Genomic DNA, 18,149 nt, shown 5'->3' with positions numbered 1-18,149 from the left:
CAGAGGAGGCTGAGCGGAGATTTAAAATTATGAGGGGCCTGGATAGAGTGGATAGGAAGGACCTATTTCCCCTTAGCAGAGTGGTCAATAACCAGGGGGCACAGATTTAAAGTAATTGTGTTTGAAGAATGAGGAGGGGTCAGTGAAACCCTCAGATTGTGTCTCATCCCTCAGACTCCTGCCTCCGTCTCTTCAATATTGGCTTCTCAACATCGATATATCGGGTCTTTCACGTAGTAAAACATCCCAAGGCAACTCAGTCACACTCTGTCCCAATCTCTCTGCCTCTCTGTCTCTCACTCTCACTCTATCACATGTTCTGCCTTTGTGTCTCTCTTAATATCTCTCACTTTCTCTCTGTCTCTCACGGGGGAAACGGAGAGAGGGAAGGGGAGAGAGCGAAGGGGAGAGAGGGGGAAGGGGTCAGATGGAATTGAAAAGAGAGGGAGAGGGAGGAGGCAGTGGAGTGAGAAGGGAATAGAGAGAAGGGAGGGGAGAGAGAGGGGAACGAGTGAGAGAGGGGTGTAGGAGTGAGATATAGAGGGTAGCGAGTGTGGAAGAGTGGGAAGGGGAGAGAGAGCGAGGGGGAGGAGAAAGGGAAGGGGAGAGAGTGAGGGGAGAGAGGGGGAAGGGAGATGAGAGGGGGAAGGGAGAAGAGAGGGGGAAGCAGAGTGAGAAACGGGGAAAGCGAGATAGTTGGAAAGGGAGAGAGGGGTAAAAAGACTCATGATGGGGAGGGCAGAGAGAGACGAAAGTGTACGAGGAAGGCCTGTTGTTCCTCAGTCAGTCCCAGAGATATTAAACATTTATAATTAAAAACCTTGTTTATTGACAGCAAACTTGAATATGAAGTTCATTTTGAGTAGGTCCCAGTAAGATTTAAACTCACGACCCCTGGTTTACAAGACCAGTGCTGTAACCCCTGAGCTATGGAGCCACCTATAACACCAGCTCCTGTTTGCATCTTACTATTGTTAACAAGGAGGTGGGGCCTGTATAATCATTCTCGGTGATTCATCCCTGAACATTCACAGAATCTTACAGCACACAAGGAGGGCCATTCGGCCCATCGTGTCGGTGTCGGCTGTGTGAAAGAGATTATTCCCACTCCGCCCCACCCCCCACCCCTGCCCTCCCCGCTCCACCCCCCGCTCTACCCCTCCTCCCTGCTACCCGCCCTTCCCCCGGGGTTTAGCAGCTTTGAAAGTGGATAAGTCTCAGGCCCGGATGAAATGTATCCCAGGCTGTTGAGTGAAGCAAAAGAGGAAGTAGCAGAGGCTCTGACCATCATTTTCCAATCCTCTCTGGCTTCAAGTGTGGTACCAGAGGACTGGAGGACTGCGAAGGTGGTACCTTTGTTTAAGAAGGGAGAAAGGGATAGACCGAGTAATGACAGACCAGTCAGCCTAACCTCCGTGGTGGGAAAATTATTGGAAAAATTCCTGAAGGACAGGATAAATCTACATTTAGAAAGACACGGGTTAATCAGGGACAGTCAGCACGGATTTGTTGAGGGAAGTTCCTGTCTGACTCATGATTGAATTCTTCGAGGAGGTAACCAGGAGGGTTGATGAGGGCAGTGTGTATGATGTAGTGTATGTGGAGTTTAGCAAAGTTTTCGATAAGGTCCCACATGGCAGACTGGTCACGAAAGTAAAAGCCCATGGGATCCAGGGCAAAGTGGCAAGTTGGAGCCAAAATTGTCTCAGATTCAGGAAGCAAAGGGTAATGGTTGACGGGTGTTTATGTGACCCCGTGAACTTTTATCTCGTGCAGTAACCTTTTATGATGGGGAGAGAGAGAGTGGAAGGTGGGGCGCGGGGGGCCGAGAGAGAAAGAGAGCTGAACGGGAGAGTGAGAGAGAGAAAGGGAGAAGGGTAGAGAGAGAGAAGGGGAGAATCAGAAAGGAAAGGAAAAAATGAGAGAGAGGAGATGGAAAGTGAAAAGGCAGAGGCGGGAGAAATGGGAGTCACATATTTAAATACAAAACTAATTTTGAGAAGGCCCCAGTGAGATTTGAACCCACAACCCCTGGTTTACAAGACCAGTGCTCTAACCCCTGAGCTATGGAGCCACCTGCTTTGGAAAAGACAGGGGAAGGAGCAGGAAAGAAAGAGGAAGGGAAAAGAGAGAGTGGAAGGAGTGAGAGAGAGGGGAAGTGGAGAGAGAGGGAGAAGGGGAAAGAGAGAGAGGGGAAGGGGAGAGAGGGGAAGGAGTGAGAGAAAGAGAAGTGGAGACTGGAGAAAAAGAGAGGGGCAGGGGAGAGAGCGAGGGAAGGGGAAAGAGAGGTTAAGGCAAGAGAGGGGGAAGGATTGCGAAAGAGAGGGGAAGGGGAGAGAGCGGAAAGGGAGATAGATGGGAAGGAGTGAAAGAGGGGTAAAGGGAGAGAAAGGAGAAGGGGAGAGAGGGGGGAAGGAGTGAGAGAAAGGGGGAAGGGGAGAGAGGGGGAAGGAGTGAGAGACAGGAGGAAAGGGAGATAGGGAGAGGAAGGGGAGAGAGAGAGGCGGGGAGAATGTAGAAAGGCAGAGAGAGGGGAAGGAGTAGGAAAGAGGAAAGAGGGAAGAGAGAGGGGAAGGGGAAAGAGAGGGAGGGGAAGAAGAGGGAGAAGGGGAGAATCTCTAAGGAAAGGGAAAGGAGAGAAAGATAGGAGGGCACCTGCTCTGGGAAAGACAGGGGAAGGATCTGGGGAGAGAGAGAAGGAAAGGAGTGAGAGAGGGAAGGAGAGAGAGAGTGGAAGGGGAAAGAGAGGGAAGGAGAGAGAGAGAGAGGCAGGAGAGAAAGAGAAGGGGAGAAGAGGCAGGGAAGGGAAAGAGAGGGAACGGATGGGGAGAGTGAATGGAAGGAGGGGAAGGAGTGAGAGAAGAGCGAGGGAGAAGGATCGAGAGTGAGGGGGAAGGAAAGAGGGTGTGGTGAGGGAGGGGGAAGGGGAGAGAGGGGAATGAGTGAGAGATGGGGAAAATGAGATAGAGAGAGAGGGAGAAAAAGATGTAGAATGGGGAAGGGAGAGAGAGATTTGGAAGGGAAGAGTCAGTGTTAGATAAATGAGCCTGTTGATCCAGGATCTGTCACAGAGCTGTTTAAAATTTATAATTAAAGAACTTATTAACTAACAGCAAATTTAAATACTGAGCTAATTTTGAGCAGGCTCCAGTGAGATTTGAACCCACGACCCCTGGTTTACTAGACCAGTGCTCTAACCCCTGAGCTATGGAGCCACCTACACTGGAAAAAACAGGGGAAGGAGCAGGAATATGAGGGGAAGGGAAAAGAGAGAGTGGAAGGAGTGAGAGAGAGGGGGAAGGGGAAAGAGAGAGGGGAAGGGGAGAAAGATGGGAAGGCGAGAGAGGGAGGAGACAGGGGAGATAGAAAGGAAGGGGAGAGAGAGGGAGAATGGGGAGAATCTGAAAAGAAAGGGGAAAGTGAGAGAGAGGAGAGAGGGGAGGGAAGATAGGAGAAGGGGAGAGGGCGAGTGAAAAGGCAGAGGAGAGAGTGGGTAGGGGCGAGAGAGGGAGGGGAGAGAGAGGGAAGATATAGGAGGAAGGAGAGAGAGGGGAAGGGGTGGGGAGAGAATGAAAGTAGAGAGGGGAAGGGGAGAGAGGGGAAGGAGAGAATGAGACAGGGGAAGGAGAGAGAGGGGACGGGGAAAGAGAAGGTGAAGAGAGAGGGAGAATCTGAAAAGAAAGGGAGAAGAGAGAGAGAGAGGGGAAGGAGAGAGAGGGAGGGAAGGAGTGAGAGAATGAAAGTAGAGAGGGAAGGGGAGAGAGGAGGAAGGAGCGAGGAGGAAGGGGAAAGAGAGGATGAAGGAGTGATTGAGCGAGGAAGGGGAGAGAGGGGGAGAATCTGAAAAGAAAGGGAGAAGAGAGAGAGAGAGAGGAGGGAGGGGAGAGAGGGGAATGAGTGAGAGACGGGGAAAATGAGATAGCGGGAAAGGGAGAGAGGTGTAAAAAGATGTAGAACGGGTCGTGATGGAGAAGGGAGAGAGAGTGTAAAAGAGACAAGAAGAGAAGAGGGGGAAGGGTGTGAGGGGAGCCTGTTGTTCCAGGGTCAGTCTCGGTGCTGTTTAATGTTTATAATTAAACCCCTTGTTAATTGACGGTGAATTTAAATACTGAACTCATTTTGAGTAGGCCCCAGTGAGATTTAAACTCACGACTCCTGGTTTACATTACCAGTGCTCCAATCCCTGAAACATACAAAAAGAGAAAATAGGTACAGGATCGGCCATTCGGCCCTTCGATCCTGCACCCTCATTCAATAAGATCATGGCTGATCATTCACCTCAGTACCCCTTTCCTGCTTTCTCTCCATACGCCGAGATCCCTTTAACCGTAAGGGCCATATCTAACTCCCTCTTGAATATACCCAATGAACTGGCATCAACAACTCTCTGCGGCAGGGAATTCCACAGGTTAACAACTCTCTGAGTGAAGAAGTTTCTCCTCATCTCGGTACTAAATGGCCTACCCCTTATCGTTAGACTGTGTCCCCTGGTTCTGGACTTCCCCAACATCGGGAACATTTTTCCTGCATCTAACCTGTCCAGTCCCGTCAGAATTTCCTTCGTTTCTATGAGATCCCCTCTCATCCTTCTAAATTCCAGTGAATAAAGGCCCAGTTGATCCAGTCTCTCCTCATATGTCAGTCCAGCCATGCCAGGAATCAGTCTGGTGAACCTTCACTGCACTCCCTCAATTGCAAGAATGTCCTTCCTTAGATTAGGAGACCAAAACTGAGCTATGGAGACACCTGCTCTGGGAAAGACAGGGAAAGGAAAAGAGAGTGGAAGGGAAAAGAGAGAGTGGAAGGGGAGAGAGAGAGGCAAGGGGAATGAGAGGGAAGGGAAAGGAGTTAGAGAGAGGGTGGGGAATGGGAGAGAGAGGGGAAGGGGAGAGAGTGGGGAAGGGGAGAGATCGGGGAAGGGGAGCGAGAGGGGAACGGGAGAGAGTGGGGAAGGGGAGAGAGAGGGGAACGGGAGAGAGAGGGGAAGGGGAGAGAGAGGGGAAGGGGAGAGAGAGGGGATGGGGTAAAAAGATGTAGAACGGTCGTAATGCGATGGAAAGAGAGAGCGGAAAGAGTGGTTAAGGGAAGAGAGGGGGAAGGAGTGAGAAAGAGTGGGGAAGGGGAGAGAGCAGAAGGGGAATGAGAGAGGGGAAGCAGAGAGACGGGAAGGGGAAGGGGAGAGAGGGGAAGGAGTAAGAGAGAGGGGGAAGGGGAGACAGGGAGGAGAAGGGGAGAGAGGGGGGAAGGGATGGAGAGAGGGAAAGGAGAGAGAGAGAGGAAGGATTGTGAGAGACGGAAGGAGAGAGAGGGGGAAGGGGAGAGGGTGAGGCGAGGGAGGGGGAAGGATGAAGAGGCGAATGAGTGGGAGACGGGGAAAGCGAGACAGTGGGAAAGGCAGAGAGGGGTAAAAAGATGTAGCACGGGTCGTGATGGGGAAGGGAGAGAGAGATTTGGAAGGGGAGAGAGAGTGTAAAAGAGATGAGAAGAGGAGAGGGGCGCCTGTTGTTCCAGGATCGGTCTCCAAAGCGGGAAAGAGTAAAAAGAGACAGAATATGTAGTGATGGGGAAACCAGGGAGAGAGGGAGAAAGGGAAAGGACGGGTAAGGAGAACAGGAGAGACTTTTGTTCCAGGTCTGGTCTTGGAGCTGTTTAATATTTATAATTAAACACCTTGTTAATTGACGTAAACTTAAATTTAAATACTGAGCTAGTTTTGAGTAGGCCCCAATGAGATTTGAACTCACGACCCCTGATTTACAAGACCAGTGCTCTAACCCCTGAGCTATGGGGTCACCTGCGCTGGGAAATACAGGGGAAGGAGCAGGAAAGAGAGAGGAAGGGAAAAGAGAGCGTGGAAGGAGTGAGAGAGAGGGGAAGAGGAGAGAGAGGGGGAAGGGGAGAGAGTGGGTGAAGGTGTGAGAGCGCGGTGAATGGGAGAGAGGAGGAAGGGAGAGAGGGGTTGGGGTGAGAGAGAGGGTAACGAGTGTTTAAGAGCGGGAAGGGGAGAGGGGGGGAAGGGGAGAGACGGGGGAAGGGGAGAGAGTGGGGGAGGGGAGAGAGGGGGAAGAGGAGAGAGGGGAAGGGGAGAGAGAGTGGGGGAGGAGGAGAGAAAGGGGGAGAGTGGGGAGAGAGTGGGGAGGGAGAGAGAAAGAGTTAGAGGGGGGAATGGGTCAGAGGAGAGGGGGAGAGTCTGATGGGAAAGAGGAGAGCAAGAGCGAGGTAAGGAGAGAAACGGAGGAGGGAGAGGGGCGAGAAGAGTGGAGCCAGGGGAGGGGAAGGAGAGAGGGGGGGAGAAAATGGGTCGAGGAGAGAGAGGGAATGGGTGAGAGAGAGGAAGATGTGAAAGAGAGGGGAAAGGGAAAGAGAGGGAGGAAAACGGGAGAGAGTGGGGAAGGGGAGAGAGTGGGGAAGGGGAGAGAGAGGGGAAGGGGAGAGAGAGGGGAAAGGGAGAGACCGGGGAACGGGAGAGAGAGGGGAAGAGGAGAGAGAGGGGGAAGAGGAGAGAGAGGGGAAGGGGAGAGAGAGGGGAAGGGGAGAGAGAGGGGAACGGGAGAGAGAGGTGAAGGGGAGAGAGAGGGGAACGGGAGAGAGTGGGGAAGGGGAGAGAGAGGGGAAGGGGAGAGAGAGGGGAAGAGGAGAGAGAGGGGAAGGGGAGAGAGTGGGGAAGAGGAGAGAGTGGGGAAGGGGAGAGAGAGGGGAAGGGGAGAGAGTGGGGAAGGGGAGAGAGAGGTGAAGGGGAGAGAGTGGGGAACGGGAGAGAGAGGGGAACGGGAGAGAGTGGGGAAGGGGAGGGGAAGGGGAGAGAGTGGGGAAGGGGAGAGAGCGGGGAGGGGGAGAGAGAGGGGAATGAGTGATAAAGAGAAACGGGGAAAGCGAGAGAGCGGGAAAGATTAAAAAGAGGCAGAATGTGCAGTGATGGGGAAAGCAGGGATAGAGGGAGAAGGGGAAAAGAGGAAAAGAGAACAGGAGAGCCTTTTGAACGGGTTAGGGGGCAAAGGAGAGAGAGTGTAAGAGATATGGGGAAGGGAGCCTGTTGTTTCAGGGTCAGTCCTGGAGCTGTTTAATATTTATAATTAAAGTCCTTGTTAATTGACGGTGAATTTAAATACTGAGCTAATTTTAAGTAGGCCCCAGTAAGATTTGAATTCACAACCCCTGGTTTACAAGACCAGTGCTCTAACCCCTGAAACATAGAAACATCGAAAATCGATGCAAGAGTAGGCCATTCGGCCATTCAATATGATCATGGCTGATCATTCCCTCAGTCCCCCTTGATCCCTTTAGCCGTAAGGGCCATATCTAACTCCCTCTTGAATATATCCAAAGAACTGGCCTCAACTACTTTCTGTGGTAGAGAATTCCACAGGTTCACCACTCTCTGAGTGAAGAAGTTTCTCCTCATCTCGGTCCTAAATGGCTTATCCCTTATCCTTAGACTGTGACCCCTGGTTCTGTACTTCCCCAACATCGGGAACATTCTTCCTGCATCTAACCTGTCCCGTCCCGTCAGAATTTCCTTCGTTTCTATGAGATCCCCTCTCATTCTTCTAAACTCCAGTGAATAAATGTCCAGTCGATCCAGTCTCTCCTCATGTGTCAGCCCTGCCATCCCGGGAATCAGTCTGGTGAACCTTCGCTGCACTCCCTCAATAGCAAGAATGTCCTTCCTTAGATTAGGAGACCAAAACTGACCTATGGAGCCACCTGCTTTTGGAAAGACAGGGGAAGGAGCAGGAAAGAGAGGGGAAGGGAAAAGAGAGAGTGGAAGGAGTGAGAGAGAGGGAAGGGGAGAGAGAGGAAGGGGAAGGGGAGAGAGAGAAGGGGAAAGCGAGTGAGGGGAATGGGGTAAAAAGATGTAGAACGTAATGCGATGGAAAGAGAGAGCAGCAGAGAGGGGAAAGAGGGAGAAGGAGTGAGAGAGAGGCAGGCGTGTGAGAGAAATGGGAAGTGGGAGTGAGAGAAAGGGACGGGGAGAGAGAGAGGGGAAGGAGTGAAATAGATCGGAGAACGGGAGAGAGAGAGGCAAACATGCAAGTGAGAGGTGAGGGGAAAGGGAAAGTGAGAGGGAGGGGTAGGGGGAGAATCTGAAAAGTGGGAAAGAATAGGGAGGAGGGAGAGACTGGTATTTAAAAAGTGAACTAATTTTGAGTAGGCCCCAGTGAGATTTGAACTCACGACCCCTGGTTTACAAGACCAGTGCTCTAACCCCTGAGCTATGGAGCCACCTGTTTTTAGAAAGACAGGTGAAGGGAAAAGAGAGAGTGGAAGGAGTGAGAGAGAGGGGGAAGGGGAGAGAGAGGATGGGGAAGGGGAGAGAGAGAGAGAGGTTAAGGGGAGAGAGCGAAGGAGTGAGAAAGAGTGGGTAAGTCAAGAGTGGAAGGGGAGAGAGAGAGGGAAAGTGGAGAAAGGGGAAGGGGAGAGAGAGAGAGGGAAGTGGAGACTGGGAGAAAGAGAGGGGCGGGGAGAGAGAGAGGGAAGGGGAAAGAGAGGTTAAGGGAAGAGAGGGGGAAGGAGTGTGAAGGAGAGGGGAAGGGGAGAGAGATGGGAAGGAGTGAGAGAGAGGGGGAAGGGGAGAGAGGGGGAAGGAGTGAGAGAGAGGGGGAAGGGGAGACAGGGGGGATGGAGTGAGAGAGAGGAGGAAGGGGAGAGAGGGGGACGGAGTGAGAGAGGGAAGGAGAGAGAGAGAAAGGCAGGAGAGACAGCGAAGGGGAGACAGAGGCAGGGAAGGGAAAGAGGGAGCGGATGGGGAGAGTGAATGGAAGGAGAGGAAGGAGTGAGAGAAAAGCGAGGGAGAAAGATAGAGAGTGAGGGGGAAGGAAAGAGGGTGGGGTGAGGGAGGGGGAAGGGGAGAGAGGGGAATGAGTGAGAGACGGGGAAAATGAGATCGAGAGAGAGGGAGAAAAAGATGTAAAATGGGAAAGGGAGAGAAAAGAACCTGTTGTTCCAGGGTTGGTCTCAGAGCTGTTTAATATTTATAATTAAACACCTTGTTAACTAACGCAAATTTTGATAATGAGCTAATTAACAGTAGGCCCCAGTGAGATTTGAACCCATGACCCTTGGTTTACTAGACCAGTGCTCTAACCCCTGAGCTATGGAGCCACCTGCTCTGGGAAAGGCAGGGGAAGGAGCAGGAAAGAGAGGGGAAGGGAAAAGAGAGAGTGGAAGGAGTGAGAGACAGGAATGGGAGAGAGAGTGAAAGAGTGAGAGAGAGGGGGAAGGAGTGAGAGGGGGGGGGAGGGGAAAGAGAGAGGGGAAGGGGAGAGAGAGGGAGGGGAGAGAGATGGGAGAGCGAGAGAGGGAGGAGACAGGGGAGAGAGAAAGGAAGGGGAGGGAGAGGGAGAATGGGGAGTATCTGAAAAGAAAGGGAAAAGTGAGAGAGAGGAGAGAGGGGATGGAAGATAGGGGAAGGGAAGAGGGAGAGTGAAAAGGCAGAGGGGGCAGGGGAGAGAGTGGGTAGGGGAGAAAGGGGGAGGGGAGAGAGAGGGAAGATAGAGGAGGATGGAGAGAGAGGGGAAGGAGTGAGAGAATGAAAGTAGAGAGGGAAGGGCAGAGAGGGGAAGGAGAGAGAGGAGGAGGGGAGAGAGTGGGTGAAGGACTGAGACCGAGCGGGGAAGGGGAGAGAGAGGGAGAATCTGAAAAGAAAGGGAGAAGAGAGAGAGACGGGAGGGAGGGGAGAGAGGGGAACGGGAGAGGGTGAGAGAGGGGAATGAGTGAGAGACGGGGAAAGCGAGATAGCGGGAAAGGGAGAGAGGGGTAAAAAGATGTAGAACGGGTCATGATGGGGAAGGGAGAGAGAGTGTAAGAGAAGATGGGGAAGGGTGTGAAGGGAGCCTTTTGTTCCAGGGTCAGTCTCGGGGCTGTTTAATATTTATAATTAAACCCCTTGTTAATTGACGGTGAATTTAAATACTGAGCTAATTTTAAATAGGTCCCAGTGAGATTTGAACTCACAACTTCTGGTTTACAAGACCAGTGCTATAACCCCTGAGATATGGAGCCACGTGTGTTGGTAAAGATAGGGGAAGGAGCAGGAAAGAGAGGGGAAGGGAAAAGAGAGAGTGGAAGGAAAAGGGGGGGTTGGGAACAGACAGAGAGAGAGTTTGGAAGGGAGACGGAGAGAGACGAACAAATGAGTGAGAGTGTTGGAGGGGAAAGGGAAAGTGAGAGAGAGGTGCAGGGGTTGAATCTGAAAAGTAGGGACAGACTGGTATTTAAATACTAAACTAACTTTGAGTTGGCCCCAGTGAGATTTGAACTCACTACCCCTGGTTTATTAGACCAGTGCTCTAACCCTTGAGCTATGGAGCCACCTGCATTTAGAAAGACAGGGGAAGGGAAAGAGAGCGCGGATGGGGAGAGTGAGTGGAAGGAGAGGAAGGAGTGAGAGAAGAGCGAGGGAGAAGGATAGAGAGTGAGGGGGAAGGAAAGAGGGGAGGGGAGAGAGAGGGAAGAGGAAGGAGTGAGAGAGAGGGGAAATGGAAAGAGAGGGAGCGGAATGGTAGAGAGTGGGGAAGGGATGAGAGAGTGGGGTAAAAAGATGTAGAACGGGCCGTAATGTGATGGAAAGAGAGAGCAGCAGAGAGGGAGGGGACAGAGAGAGAGAAATTGTGGAATGGGGGAGGGAAAGTCGGGAAGGAGTGAATGAGATAGGAGAAGGGGAGAGAGAGAGGCGAACGAACGAGTGAGAGGTGAGGGGTAAGAGAGAGATGGGGAAGGTGAAAGTGAGAGAGAGGAGAAGGGTGAGAATCTGAAAAGTGTTAAAGAATCGGTAGGAGGGAGTGGGGGAAGAATGAGAGACCTATATTTAAATACTAAACAAATTTTGAGTAGGCCCCAGTGAGATTTGAGCTCACTGCCCCTGGTTTATGAGACCAGTGCTCGAACCCCTGAGATATGGAGCCTCCTGTTTTTGGAAAGACAGGGGAAGGGAAAAGAGAGAGTGGAAGGAGTGAGAGAGAGGGGGAAGGGGACAGAAAGGTTGAGGGGAGAGAGGGGGGAGGAGTGAGAAAGAGTGGGTAAGTCAAGAGCAGAAGGGGTAGGGGAATGAAGAGAGGGTGAGAGAGAGACGGGGAAATGATACAGAACAGGTCATGATGGGGAAGTGAGAGAGAGATTTGGAATGGAGCCTGCTGTTCCAGAGTCGGTCTCGAAGCTGTAATATTTATAATTCAACCCTTGTTAATTAAAATACTGGGCTAATTCTAAATAGCTCCACAGTGAGATTTGAACTCATGACCTTTGATTTAATGGTTTATAAAACCAGCGCTCTAACCCCTGAGCTATGGGCCCACCTGCCTTGGGAAAGAGCAGGAAGGGAAAAGAAAGAGTGGAAGGAGTGAGAGAGAGGGGGAAGGGGAGACAGTGGGGAAGGAGTGAGAGAGGGGGGGAAGGGGAGACAGTGGGGAAGGAGTGAGAGAGAGGGGGAAGGGGAGTCAGGGAGGAAGTGAGAGAGGAAGGGAAAGGAGAGAGGGGAAGAGGAAAGAGAGGGGAGGAAGGGGAGAAAGAGTGTGGAAGGGAGGGAGAGGGAGGGGAAGGGGAGAGAGTGGGGAAGGAGTTAGAGAGAAGGGGAAGGGGAGAGAGAGGGGAAGTGGCGAGGGGAAGGGGAGAGGAAGTAGTGAGAGGGAGGGGAAGGGGAGAGAGGGGAATGAGTCTGTGACGGGAAAGCGAGATTGCGAGAAAGGGAGAGAGGGGTAAAAAGATGTAGAACGGATCTGTCATGTGTCTTACATTATTATATATAACTGTATCCCAACATGCTATGCATGACTGTAATAAGATATGACCTGTAACCACCAGCATACCTTACCACCAGGGGTGCACTTACAAGAGACAGGTATATAAGGACAGGTCTCAGGCAAGTGCAGCATTCCAGAGCTGTGAAATAAAGGTGCAGGTCCAGAGTGAGCTTGACTTCACTACATGCCTCGTGTGAATCTGTACTGAGGGGACAGGACTTTACAGTGGCGACAAGTTACGGGATTACAGAATCCACAGAATGGTGATCAACGGATCAGATGAACAGTACAATGCGGGAGACAATTGGGAGGACTTTATAGAAAGGCTCCAGCAAAGCTTTGTAACCAAAGACTGGTTAGGCGACGATAAGGCAGACAAGAGAAAAGCCCATCTCTTGACCAGCTGTGGCTCGAAAACATACGGCTTAATGAAGGATCTGTTGGCACCCGAGAAACCAGCAAGCAAGTCGATTGAAGAATTGAGCCCACTGGTCAGAGAACACCTGAAGCCAGCGAGCAGCCCACACATGGCCAGACACAGGTTCTACAACTACAGACGCTGTGTGGGCCAGAGCATACCCGACTTCGTGGCGGAACTTCGGAGGTTGGCTAGTTTATGTGAGTTCTCTGATGAACTGAGGAGAGAAATGCTGAGAGACTTTTTCATTGAAGGAATAGGCCACGCAGGCATATTCCGAAAGCTCATAGAGACCAAGAACCTGACCTTAGAGGCAGCAGCACTGGTTGCACAGACATTCTTGGTAGGGGAAGAAGAAACGAGGTCGATTTACTATGCAGGTACGACAACTAACAAAATATCGGAACAAGAAGTTCACAGCACTAAACAAGCTGCTACCCCCACACACGGACAAAACCGGGAGAACAGGCTCTCGACAGTAGGCAGAAGCCATCAAGGGCCACAGGAACTGCCGTTCACACCTCATCAACCCACAATGCAAGCAATCAACTACAAACTGAGAGAAGCTCAAGAGAGATCAGCCAGACGCAGCTCATTCTTTGGGAACACTTTGAACAATGGAACAGGTCTGTGCTGGAGGTGTGGGGGTGGGCATTCGTCAAGGGGATGTTGATTTCAGCAGGCTGTTTGCAGAAATTGTGAAAATACAGGGCATTTGGCCCACATGTACAAAAAAACAGCAGCTCGGCTAGAATACGAATCAGAAGGGTCGGAAAGCAGACCAGAAGATGGTGGGGACAGTACCCGGGACACCGATGTACAGCGGGTCAACACGATCAATGGCCGCTGCTCCTACAACAGGACGCCTCCAATAATGATGAGGGTCCTGCTCAACGGGATATCTGTCAACATGGAGCTGGATACGGGAGCGAGTCAATCTCTCATGGGGGCTCAACAATTTAAACAGCTGTGGCCGCATAAAAGAGACAGACCAAAACTCACAAGGGTCGACACCAAACTAAGGACCTGTACCAAAGAAATCGTACCAGTCCTCGGCAGCGCCATGCCCTCTGTCACACACAAAGGGACAGTGAACCGACTTCCCCTGTGGATTGTCCCCGGAGACCCCTCAGCACTGCTGGGAAGAAGCTGGCTGGCAAAACTAAACTGGAAATGGGATGATGTCCATGCCATGTCATTAGAGGAACGGACCTCCTGCTCAACAGTTATAAAGTGATTTGAACAACTCTTTCAGCCAGGTGTGGGCACTTTCAAAGGGGCCAAAGTCAAAATCTATGTCACACAGGATGCTAGACCGGTCCATCACAAGGCCAGAGCTGTACCCGATGTGAAGAGGGAAAAGATTGAACACGAACTGGACAGGATTCTGCAGGAAGGCATTATCTCACCTGTGGAATTTCGCGACTGGGCATGTCCCATTGTCCCAGTCATGAAGCCTGATGGATCCGTACGAATCTGTGGGGACAGACAGACAGCCCAGGCGAGTCAACAACAATCACACCAATCGAAACAGACAGCCCAGGCGAGATACCAGCAACCACACCCAAAGAAAAACAGACACCAAGGCAAACAACTGAACCACAACTCAGACGTTCCACGCGAGAACGTAGACCACCTGAGAGACTGAACCTATAAAGACAATAAGACCTTGGGGGAAGGTGATGTCATGTATCTTACATTATTATATATAACTGTATCCCAACATGCTATACATGACTGTAATATGATATGACCTGTAACCACCAGCATACCTTACCACCAGGGGTACACTTGCAAGAGACAGGTATATAAGGGCAGGTCTCAGGCAAGTGCAGCATTCCAGAGCTGTGAAATAAAGGTGCAGATCCAGAGTGAGCTTGACTTCACTACATGCCTCGTGTGAATCTGTACTGAGGGGACAGGACTTTACAGGGTCGTGATGGAAAAGAGAGAGAGAGATTTGGAAGGGTGTGAGGGGAGCCTGTTGTTCCAGGGTAGAGAGAGTGTGGAAGGGGAAAGAGAGGGGGAAGGAGTGGGACAGAGGAGAAGTGAGAGAGAGGGGGAAGGGGAAACAGGGAGGAAGAGAGAGGGGTGAGAGTGGAAGGGGACAATCTGAAATGAAAGGGAAAAGTGAGAGAGAATGTGGAGGAAGGAGGGAGAAGGCAGAGATGGTGAATTTAAATACTGAGCTAATTTAGAGTAGGCCCCAGTGAGATTTGAACTCACGACCAGTGCTCTAACTACTGAGCTATGGAGCCACCAGCCTTGGGAGAAACAGGGGAAGGAGCAGGAAAGAGAAAAGAGAGTGGAGTTATGACTTGAATAGATACTGCAAGCTCAAAGTAAGGTGTGACCGGAGTCCTTTATTACAGATCTCAGAATGCCTCTCCGGCCTGTGAGGCCTCCTTATATACAGGTGCTCCCAAGGGATTGAGACTCCAGGGGATGTGCCATCTGCTGGTTAGACATGGTATTTACAGGTTTATATACATAATAATGGGGAAGGCAGAGAGAGATCTGGAAGGGGAGAGAGAGTGCAAGAGAGATGAGAAGGGGAAGGGTGTGAGGGGAGCCTGTTGTCCCAGGGTTGGTCTCAGAGCTGTTGAATATTTATAATTAAACCCCTTGTTAATTGAAACACCGAGTTAATTTTGAGTAGGCCCCAGTGAGAATTGAACTCACGACCCCCTGGTCTATAAAACCAGTGCTCTAACCTCTGAGCTATGGAGCCACCTGCTCTATCACAGACAGGGGAAGGGAAAAGAGAGTGGAAGGAGTGAGAAAGAGGGGGAGAGAGAGGGAGGGGAAGGGAAGAGAGAGAGAGAGGGAAAGGGGAGAGAGAGTGGAAGGAGTGAGAGAGAGGGGGAAGGGGAGAGAGAGGGGGAACGTGAAGAAAGGGGTAGGGGAGAGAGGGAGAGGGGGATGAAGAGAGGGTGAGAGAGGGCAATGAGTGAGAGATGGGGAAAGCGAGATAGTGGGAAAAAGATACAGACCAGGTCATGATGGGGAAGGGAGACTGGTTGTTCCAGAGTCAGTCTCACAGCTGTAATATTTATAATTCAACCATTGTAAATTGAAATACTGGGCTAATTTTAAATAGCTCCAAGAGAGATTTGAACCCACAACCCCTGGTTTGCTAGACCAGTGCTCTAACCCCTAAGCTATGGAGCTACCTGTTTTAAAAACGATAGGGTAAGGAGCACGAAAGAGAGGGGAAGGGGAGAGAGCAGAAGGGAAGAGAGATGGGAAGGAGTGAAAGAGGGTTAAAGGGAGAGAAAGGAGAAGGGGAGAGAGCGGGGAAGGAGTGAGAGAGGGGGAAGGGGAGAGAGGGGGAAGGAGTGAGAGAGAGGGGGAAGGGGAGACAGGGAGAGGAAGGGGAGAGAGAGAGGCGGGGAGAATGTAGAAGGAGGGAGAGAGGGGAAGGAGTAGGAAAGAGGGAAGAGAGAGGGAAAGAGAAAGAGAGGGAGGGGAAGAAGAGAGAGAAGGGGAGAATCTCAAAGGAAAGGGAAAGGAGAGACAGACAGGAGGGCACCTGCTCTGGGAAAGACAGGGGAAGGAGCTGGGGAGAGAGAGAGTGGAAGAGAGGGAGAGAGGGAAAGGGGTGAGAGAGGGAAGGAGAGAGAGAGGCAGGAGAGAGAGAGAAGGGGAGACAGAGGCAGGGAAGGGAAAGAGAGGGAGTGGATGGGGAGAGTGAGTGGAAGGAGAGGAAGGAGTGAGAGAAGAGCGAGGGAGAAGGAAAGAGGGTGGGGTGAGGGAGGGGGAAGGGGAGAGAGGGGAATGAATGAGAGACGGGGAGAAAAAGATGTAGAATGGGGAAGGGAGAGATAGATTTGGAAGGGGAGAGTGAGTGCAAGAGAAATTAGCCTGTTGATCCAGAGTCAGTCACAGAGCTGTTTCATATTTATAATTAAACCCCTTGTTAACTAACAGCAAATTTAAATACTGAGCTAATTTTGAGCATGCCCTGTGAGATTTGAACCCATAATTCCTGGTTTCAGAGACCAGTGCTCTAACCCCTGAGCTATGGAACCAACTGTAGAGAGAGAAGGGGAGAGAGGAGAGAGGGGAAGGAGAGAATGAGACAGGGGAAGGAGAGAGAGGGGAAGGGGAAAGAGAGGGTGAAGGAGTGAGACCGAGCGGGGAAGGGGAGAGAGAGGAAGAATCTGAAAAGAAAGGGAGAAGAGAGAGAGAGGAGGGAGAAGAGAGAGAGAGGAGGGAGGGGAGAGAGTGTGAGAGAGGGGAATGAGTGAGAGACGGAAAAAGATGTAGAACTGGTCGTGATGGGGAAGGGCGAGAGAGATTTGGAAGGGGAGAGAGAGTGTAAGAGAGACAAGAAGAGCCTTTTATTCCAGGGTCGGTCTCGGGGCTGTTTAATATTTATAATTAAACCCCTTGTTAATTGACAGTGAATTTAAATACTGAGATAATTTTAAACAGGCCCCAGTAAGATTTGAACTCACAACCCCTGGTTTACAATACCCAATACTCGAACCCCTGAGCAATGGAGCCAAATATACTCGCAAAGATACGGGAAGGTGCAGGAAAGAGAGGGGAAGGGAAGAGAGAGTGGAAGGAGTGAGAGAGAGGGGAAAGGGAGAGAGGGGGAAGGGGAGAGAGGGGGATGGGGAGAGAGAGAGAGGGAAGGGTAGAGGGGGAAGGAGTGAGGGAGGGGGGGAAAGGGAGAGAGGGTGAAGGGAGAGAGAGAGAGGGAAGGGGAGAGAGAGTGAAAGGAGTGAGAGAGAGGGGAAAGGGAGAGAGGGGGAAGGGGAGAGAGGGGGATGGGGAGAGAGAGAGAGGGAAGGGGAGAGTGATTGGAAGGAGTGAGAGAGAGGGGAAGGGAAGAGAGAGTGGAAGGAGTGAGGGAGAGGGGAAGGGAAGAGAGAGTGGAAGGAGAGAGAGGGGGATGGGGAGAGAGAGAGAGGGAAGGGGAGAGTGATTGGAATGAGTGAGAGAGAGGGGAAGGGAAGAGAGAGTGGAAGGAGTGAGGGAGAGGGGAAGGGGAGAGTGGGGGAAGGGGAGAGAGAGAGAAGGGGAGAGAGAGTGGTAGGAGTGAGAGAGAGGGTAAGGAGAGAGAGAGAGGGAAGGGGAGAGAGATTGGAAGGAGTGAGAGAGAGAGGGGAAGGAGAGAGAGAGAGGGAAGGGGAGAGAGATTGGAAGGAGTGAGAAAGAGAGAGAGAGGGGAAGGAGTGAGAGAGATGGGAAGGGGAGAGAGAGAGGGAAGGGGAGAGAGAGTGGTAGGAGTGAGAGAGAGGGGAAGGGGAGAGAGAGAGGGAAGGGGAGAGAGAGTGGAAGGAGTGAGAGAGAGGGGAAAGGGAGAGCGGGGAAAGGGGAGAGAGGGGGATGGGGAGAGAGAGAGAGGGAAGGGGAGAGTGATTGGAAGGAGTGAGAGAGAGGGGAAGGGAAGAGAGAGTGGAAGGAGTGAGGGAGAGGGGAAGGGAAGAGAGAGTGGAAGGAGAGAGAGGGGGATGGGGGAGAGAGAGAGGGAAGGGGAGAGTGATTGGAATGAGTGAGAGAGAGGGGAAGGGAAGAGAGAGTGGGAGGAGTGAGGGAGAGGGGAAGGGGAGAGTGGGGGAAGGGGAGAGAGAGAGAAGGGGAGAGAGAGTGGTAGGAGTGAGAGAGAGGGTAAGGAGAGAGAGAGAGGGAAGGGGAGAGAGATTGGAAGGAGTGAGAGAGAGAGGGGAAGGGAGAGAGAGAGAGGGAAGGGGAGAGAGATTGGAAGGAGTGAGAAAGAGAGAGAGAGGGGAAGGAGTGAGAGAGATGGGAAGGGGAGAGAGAGAGGGAAGGGAGAGAGAGTGGTAGGAGTGAGAGAGAGGGGAAGGGGAGAGAGAGAGGGAAGGGAGAGAGAGTGGAAGGAGTGAGAGAGAGGGAAAGGGAGAGCGGGGAAAGGGGAGAGAGGGGGATGGGGAGAGAGAGAGAGGGAAGGGGAGAGTGATTGGAAGGAGTGAGAGAGAGGGGAAGGGAAGAGAGAGTGGAAGGAGTGAGAGAGAGAGAGG

At 51.8% G+C, this 18,149-nt stretch overlaps 7 non-coding genes across 7 annotated transcripts; all 7 read right to left on the bottom strand.

Moving 5' to 3' along the window:
* Positions 1-2,001: 2,001 nt before the first annotated feature.
* On the bottom strand, positions 2,002-2,074 carry trnat-ugu (transfer RNA threonine (anticodon UGU)). Its single transcript has one exon. It is a non-coding gene; the product is annotated as a tRNA-Thr (tRNA).
* A 1,068-nt stretch (positions 2,075-3,142) lies between these two features.
* trnat-agu (transfer RNA threonine (anticodon AGU)) lies at positions 3,143-3,215 on the bottom strand. The gene has a single exon. It is a non-coding gene; the product is annotated as a tRNA-Thr (tRNA).
* A 2,504-nt stretch (positions 3,216-5,719) lies between these two features.
* Positions 5,720-5,792, bottom strand: trnat-ugu (transfer RNA threonine (anticodon UGU)). The gene has a single exon. It is a non-coding gene; the product is annotated as a tRNA-Thr (tRNA).
* Positions 5,793-8,150: 2,358 nt separating this feature from the next.
* trnat-ugu (transfer RNA threonine (anticodon UGU)) lies at positions 8,151-8,223 on the bottom strand. Its single transcript has one exon. It is a non-coding gene; the product is annotated as a tRNA-Thr (tRNA).
* An 806-nt stretch (positions 8,224-9,029) lies between these two features.
* On the bottom strand, positions 9,030-9,102 carry trnat-agu (transfer RNA threonine (anticodon AGU)). Its single transcript has one exon. It is a non-coding gene; the product is annotated as a tRNA-Thr (tRNA).
* Positions 9,103-10,238: 1,136 nt separating this feature from the next.
* trnai-aau (transfer RNA isoleucine (anticodon AAU)) lies at positions 10,239-10,311 on the bottom strand. The gene has a single exon. It is a non-coding gene; the product is annotated as a tRNA-Ile (tRNA).
* Positions 10,312-14,813: 4,502 nt separating this feature from the next.
* trnai-uau (transfer RNA isoleucine (anticodon UAU)) lies at positions 14,814-14,887 on the bottom strand. Its single transcript has one exon. It is a non-coding gene; the product is annotated as a tRNA-Ile (tRNA).
* Positions 14,888-18,149: the final 3,262 nt, after the last annotated feature.

Source organism: Pristiophorus japonicus, unplaced genomic scaffold (assembly GCF_044704955.1).
Source record: "Pristiophorus japonicus isolate sPriJap1 unplaced genomic scaffold, sPriJap1.hap1 HAP1_SCAFFOLD_221, whole genome shotgun sequence".
Taxonomy (NCBI): domain Eukaryota; kingdom Metazoa; phylum Chordata; class Chondrichthyes; family Pristiophoridae; genus Pristiophorus; species Pristiophorus japonicus.
Note: the sequence above shows the minus strand (reverse complement) of the source record. Positions and strands in the feature narration are given on the sequence as shown.